The sequence below is a fragment of the Kryptolebias marmoratus genome, linkage group LG8, assembly GCF_001649575.2.
Source record: "Kryptolebias marmoratus isolate JLee-2015 linkage group LG8, ASM164957v2, whole genome shotgun sequence".
NCBI lineage: Eukaryota > Metazoa > Chordata > Actinopteri > Cyprinodontiformes > Rivulidae > Kryptolebias > Kryptolebias marmoratus.
The window spans coordinates 10,621,271-10,628,263 of NC_051437.1; the positions used below are offsets into that span (position 1 = coordinate 10,621,271).

At 40.4% G+C, this 6,993-nt stretch overlaps 1 long non-coding RNA gene across 1 annotated transcript; it reads right to left on the reverse strand.

Annotated features, from left to right (window-relative positions):
* Positions 1-2,284: 2,284 nt before the first annotated feature.
* LOC119617260 lies at positions 2,285-6,676 on the reverse strand. The gene is made up of 2 exons (XR_005233474.1): positions 6,075-6,676; positions 2,285-5,406 (listed from the first exon to the last, which is right to left on the reverse strand). It is a non-coding gene; the product is annotated as an uncharacterized LOC119617260 (long non-coding RNA).
* Positions 6,677-6,993: the final 317 nt, after the last annotated feature.

A 6,993-nucleotide genomic window follows, 5' to 3' on the forward strand; every position in this document is an offset into this window, starting at 1 on the left:
GTGGGGGGGGGGGGAAGGCTTCAAGTAATCTGACTTACGCTGAAATCAGGTGAGTTTATTAAAGAAAAGAAAAACAGATCGATAAGTCCGAGTTTAATAAATATTTAAGTGGAGAAAAGATCCGAGTAGGGAGCTTGGAGAACTGCTTTTACGCAAATGAAAAGTCGTTCCAAGAGTTCCGTAAAGAAGAAGAAGAAAAAAAGAAAGAAAGAAAACGGATGCAGGTTTGAACTGCCCCCCCCTTTCTTTGAGATGCTCGGATCGCAGCGTCCAGGTGCTGAAGGTTAGGTCCTCCTCTCTGGGAGCTCACCGGCTGAGTTTTACGCACAGACGCGCCGCTCGGAAACCCGCGCGTCCGCCTCACTGATGGGGGGTGAACATGCTAGGGGAAACGTGCCTCCTCCTTACACTAGCACCAACTGTGTGTTAGGAGCCGAGACGGAGTCCCGGTAGATCAGGTTAGGGCTCATCCTCACAGCGGGGTCTAATTTTATTCTTAAGGCGCCGACTAGCGCATCTGAAGCTCCACTGCCGCCTCCGCCTCTTCGTCACGCCGCAAACATCCACTCCGGGAGAAAGTTGTGACGCACGAGGCGGCCGCTGACACGCCTCACTCACGTTTATGCACTGTGATTACCAGGGATCCTCCCTCGGGTAATTTCCACTCTCGTCCTGTGGAATCGCTTCTCCTTTAGATGTTTAGCATTACGGCGCTGATTGCACTTATTGATTCATCAGAGTAATCAGCTGCGCCGCGCGCTCTGCTCCTAATGAACAGAGCAGAAGCAGCTGCTTCCACCTCAGCCTGCACCTCACGATGAGCTCCTGGCTGGTTGGCCCCTGGGGGCCTCTTCGGCAACAACCAGAACACCAGAAAGTCCTCAAAACTGGAGGATTTTGCGCGATGTTACAGTGAGTATTTTAAAACACGCACACACATCTGTTTTTGGTAAGTTTCTTCACGTAAAGATATGTTATAGATTAATCACACCTCTAGGTTATCTAATTAGTTTTAATTGACATCAAGATGTAGTGGCTGTAGGTTCCTTTAATTTCTTTAAATTTAATCAAACCCTCAGCAGAAGAGAGGAAGAACTTTTGGTTCTCATGGAACCAGTATTATTTAATATAATGTTCTGCTTTTGATTCATGAACATTTAAATTAAAAGCCTTGAATGATTGCATATCACTGGCCATTTTTTATGCTATTAGGATCCTCTCAGCTACTACCACATCAAATTTGATCTCAATATCTGTAAAAATGACGGAGCTCATAGCTCTTTTTTTGTGCTATCTAAAGTCAGGTGGCCATCTTGAATCAAGTAGGCTGCTTTTGGCAAAGAGCAATGACTAAATAAGTATAGCCAGCTGTTATGTCAGAGCACCAAAATCCAAAATACTGAACAACTTATTTAGTCTGCAGCTGGAGACAATGAAGTGTTGGAGGCTTTTCGCAAAAAGGTTTCATGCACCACAGGGAGGGAAACTGAGACCACATTGACTTCACACAACTTATAACATATCAGGTATATGAAATAAGTTTATTTTACAATAATATAAACACTTTAGAAATCATTGTGAAGACATAATGATTTAATATTGTTTGTCAAAACTGGGAAAGAACCCAGAACTCAGAATCTTTGAGTTTTGGAAACCAGTCCAACAGAAACATCAAGCTAAGAATTAACATTTTTGTTTTTGATCCCTTTTTTTCAGCTTATTGAATAAACAATTGATGCCAGCAAATTAATCTGAGGTAAAATATCAGATGCAAGTTTAAATCTCTACAAACCTCTTTCATCAATTATGGATGGAAACAAAACGAACAACAGTAAATGTAGTTTTTTTTTTTTAGTAAAAAGATGTTAATCCACCACCAGTTAACACTTTCTAAAAATCATTTAAAGGTTTCAAGATTGTTACATCACTGGGGAGAAAAAAATCTAAACATATGGATAAACTATCTTTTTGTTGGTTTGTTTTGTTGTTTTAAATGTTCTCACCTCACTGTCTGTAAAGCATTGTTGTGTTTTATGATGCGGTGAGGAGAGAGGTGAGTGAAAGAAAGTGTCACTGAGATCATTCAAACAATGTAAAAAAAAAGACAATTACAATAGTCAAATGTGAACAACAAAAATATCTGCAAACATTTTTGGCAAATCAGAAAAAGGTTTTACCAATTTTCAGTAGGAAAAGTGAGACACAATTTGTCAAACTGAATGGTTTTCCTAAAGACCTTTAAATGAACCTGTCAAGAAGCACAGGCCCCTTTTTAAGTCAAGCAGGATGTTGACTTGATGATCTGGGCTTTTTTTTTTTTGTAGCTACAGAAACTGGAAATCCTGCAGTCACTGAGTTGATAATCAAACCCCCTTTTTACCTTTTTTAAAATGGATTAGATGTGAGGTCATAAGTTCTGCAGCTCAAACCTTGTTAAATTTAGCTCTTGCAGTTGGCCACTTATTTTAAACGCAGCAGCAAATGGCTGAAACAGAACAGACTGAACAGTTCTGCTGTGTCCCAGTCAAAGTCCAGTCCTGAACTAGCTAAAACGATGGTGTCTGAAGCTTCAGAAACCTGTGTTAAGACAAACTAAATCTTTATGAACTGAAGCAACCTTCTGACAGTGGGCCAGAGGTTTGCCCTTTTAATGATGGATGAGATTAAAAACACATTTGGATGACAGTGAATACCTTTATGTATCAAGTGGTTTTTCTACAAGCTACTGAATCATGATTAGTTACCTGTACTCAGGTTTTTACAAACACTGCTTGTAATTTGTGATGTGTTGTTCATCTGAGGTTGTATTTGTTTTGAGACCCTGTAAGGATCAGATTGTTTTTAGTTTTGTCCTTATAAAACCTTAAAATTGAACCTGGGTGTACTTGCACTTTAACATACACCGTGCATACAAAATACTGAAACAAAAAAATGATAGATAGATAGATAGATAGAAAGAAATGAAATAACAAAAGAAGCAGTTTAAAAGTGCACACTACGGCAAATTAAGAGTTTGTTTGTGGGTTTTTTTTTTCCATTAGGCAATCTGTAACAACTGTCAGGAATGAGAACATGTAGGAACTGCAGATGACAACGAAGAACAATGTTTGTGAGCAGGCGTCCACATTTCAAACCTTCTCAAGTGCACTTTTCCTACACTGCATTTATTACTCCCCCGTTCATTCACAGTGATTGTTTTTGCTTCATCCTGGTAGTGCTCAAGATAAAACAAAAACTGTGAAGCAGCTGTTTTGTTGTTGTTGTCTTATTACTACACAAAAAATTTGAGTTGTTTTCTAATCTTGCAGCTGTGGTTGATAAATTCTGAAAAAGCACACCTTCTGAACTAGTTGGAAAATTACTTACATCATAGAACAAACGATGACTTAAACGCCTGCACAGGAGGTCTCGAAAGTATTCACCTCCTTGGCATTCTTTCTGTTTTGTTGAACTGGAATTTTAAATGAATTTTGAGGGGTTTGTGTCTTTTATGACACTTATTATAACGTTTTTGAACAAGATATGATGAAAAACAAAACAGAAAACCTGAGTGTATGTAACTACACTTCACCCTACTTTAGGTTTATCTCCACAAGCTTGGTGCATCTATTCACTGCCATTATTTTATCCATTCTTCATGAACAAAGTGCTCTTTCAGGTTTGATGGGTGCTGCTTTTGTCCAGCAATCTTTAAATCAGACCAGAGGCTCTCTGTTGGTCTGAGCTCTCCAGGATATTTAACTGTTTGTCCTTAAACCACTGCAGTGTTGCTTCAGCAGAGTGTTTAAGGTCATCTTCCTGCTGGGAGGATGAACCTCTGTTCCGGTCTCAAATTACAAGAAAACTCCAAGTTTCTCTCGAGAATCTCTCTATTTTGGGGGGCTATTTGTTTTTTCTTAATCTCTGATTAGTTTCCAAGTCCCTGTTGATGAAGAAGAATCCCACAGCGTGATGCTGCCATCATCATGCTTCACTGTAAGGATGGTGTTCTCAGCATGATGAGATGTTAGGTTTGTGTCAGACATGGTGGTGTTCCCGATGCCCACAGCTCAGTTTTAGTTTCATCTGACTGCAGCACCTTCTTCCACATCTTTGGTGAGTCTATTGTTCCTTATAGAAAATTCCAAATGGGTTACCGCTTCCTTTAGGCTTTTTCTTGGTCACTCTTCCATGAAGCCCAACTCTATGCAGCTTATAGTGGTCCTAAGGACAGATACTCTTATCTTATTATCGAACAAATAATTTATTGGTGCTCACTGGGATGTTCAGGGTTTAGGATTTTGTTTCTAATACTCCAACCCTGAGTTCTTCTCTTCAACTTTGTGTCTGACCTGAGGAGAGCTCCTTGGTCTTCATGCTGTTGCTTGCTTGATGGAAGCCCACAGTACGTTGTACTTGGCCCCAATCAGAACAGGTGAGATCATTTGACACTTAGATTGCCCACATATGAATTTTATTTAGCTAGTTATGAGGCTTCTGAAGGTAATAATTAGAGCTTCAAAGGGTGGATGTATAAACACACTCACCACTTTTCAGTTTTAATATTCATCTTCACTAATCTGGAGTATTTTGTCCATTACTTAAAATCAAATTACAAAAAAATAAAATAAAATCCATTTATATTTCGGGTTGTAAGGCAACAAAAAAGAGAGAATCCAAGGTGGTGAATTATTTTGCAGCTCAGTGTATGTATATTTCAGCAAAGCCACATTTATATAACATAAAGTTAAAGTATGTTATAACACTCCATCAGTCAGTGATAAACAGACCTGTTTAATCTTTTTAGTTTTGTTTGTTTTCATTTGTGTGCAAAATTCACAAATCTGTGTGAGAACATTTGCGCCTTAAGATAGCATGGTTAACTTATAACAGTGTCGCCCTGTAATAATATCAGTTGTTCAACCAGTTTATCACACTGACATAAACTCCAGCAGAGATTCCAGCAAAAGTTCACTCAGTAACAGAAGGCTGGGGGAAGAAATGATTTTTAATTATGAACGCTGTTCCATCCACTCCTGGTTTCTATATTTTTTCCTCACCTTCTGACTGGAACAATTACAGGCTAAATGCAAATTTCCCATGGAAAGCCTTCTCACTTTAAGAAGTAATGAATGAAAGAATGAGACGCCGAGCCTGCGAGGCATACTAGTGATTATTAAAGGTTTTCTGCATGTGAAAATGTAACGCTAGCATAGTGCTCCGCCACCTTCATTATTGAACTGATGAGGGTCGTGTCAGGATTAATAAATAATCTTTGTTGTAATAAAAGTCTACTCCATTTTCACCTTAGCCAGTCTCATGAGCTCGGGGGTCCATGAATTATTCTGTTCAGCTCTAACCGTAATCCATCTCAATTGGGTGGCCGGCAAGACCGGAGCAGCCCTCTTCTGTTTCTACAGTGACAGCCTGGAAACAAGAGAGTTAAGTCTCAGTAAAACGAAAGAAAAGGACCATTACAGCTTGTTTTTAAAGACAAATAACAAATAAATCCAGACAAAGTGAATGTCCTTGGTGTAAAACAGGTAATTACAGGGTTGGGTAATGTTGCTCACAGTGGGTAGTAACCCTCGCAGAGCAGATGAGATGTGTTGCTGTGTGTAAATAATCAGTGTTCATGCATATACAGTACCATTGTTGTGTACAGGTGGCAGTCCAGTTGGCTTTACACAAGGAGAGGCAGTTCAGCACACCACAGAGGATATTTAGCTTTTTGGGAAGCTGAGACCACTTAATGACCATTTAATGTTTAAAAATAAGGTGAATAAGGTTTTCATGACTGTCTATGAATCACAGTTGCTCAGCTGTAACCTTCACTGTCTTTAGACATGTTTTATAAAAAGCATGAAGGTTTTGTATTTCACCACATATGTTGGCTTTTTTTTTTTTAATCTTCCTCCATATGTTTAAATATAATGGAAAAGAAGCACATTCAGTTAAGTCTTGGACGTGTGTGTAACATTTGTGATGTATTCTCGTAAAGTGCATTATGCATGTACTGGGCTGAAGGGTGGGACAGTTACAGCGTGCTACATGAAAGGCGTACGCTACATTGTTGTCACGTCTCTACCCCGTACCTGTTGCATCTTGTTGTTGCGACTCCTCCATGAGCTTGTGGTGATGTCCAAATTATAGTCTTCTGTCAGCATCTCGCCATGATCTCACCCACCATCTTGTGAGTCATCTTGCAGCAGGTCTATGTTGTTCTACTCTGGCACATCTCAGTTTGGTGATTTGTCTTCGGTTCTCCTTAATCCTCAAGTTCAGTCCAAACCAAAACCCACAACAGCAACTTGCTCACCAGTTTCCTCCAGGTCCGTGTTTGTGGAGTGAAAGGCAGGTAGAAAACACAATCCTATGACTTTGTGAACAACTCTGTATTCATGCAGTACATACTGGAAGCCAAGAATGCAAAAGAACGAACCACGGATCTAGGAAAGACAAGCAAAGGCGATGCCATCTATGCATTACAACACAAATCTTCATATCTTCATTTCAAAAGAGAAAACATGGGGGCAGCTTCAAAGATGGCTGCAAAGCGGGCCAAAGCAGGTGCAACAAAATAATGTGCACGACCTGGAGTACAGTCGTGGAAGCCATGCATGCAAAAATAGGCCATGATGCAGGGGTGGAAATTAGCTCCCGCCACCGGCCAAATGCCGGTAAATATTTGAAGTGGCGGGTGAATTTGATCAACACACACGCCACTGTGGTGGGTTGTCAATTTGAACAGAAAAGGTGTTATTTGTCCTCTTGACATATAGAGGGCAGCAATGTGCTCGAGTTGCTGCTGTTACGTCGAGCCGCGTTCCCCCATCAGATACGGTTCTCCTGCGTCTCTTGCCGCGTACGCGGCAAAAAGCGCGCGTTCATGTTCAACGCTCCTTACCGCCGCACTGTGCTCGCGCTGCAAGCGAATTACGGAGACCGTGAAAGGTCAAACAACTTGTTTTGGCGAAGTTAACCCACTGTTTTGCTAGCGTGATAGACAGACAG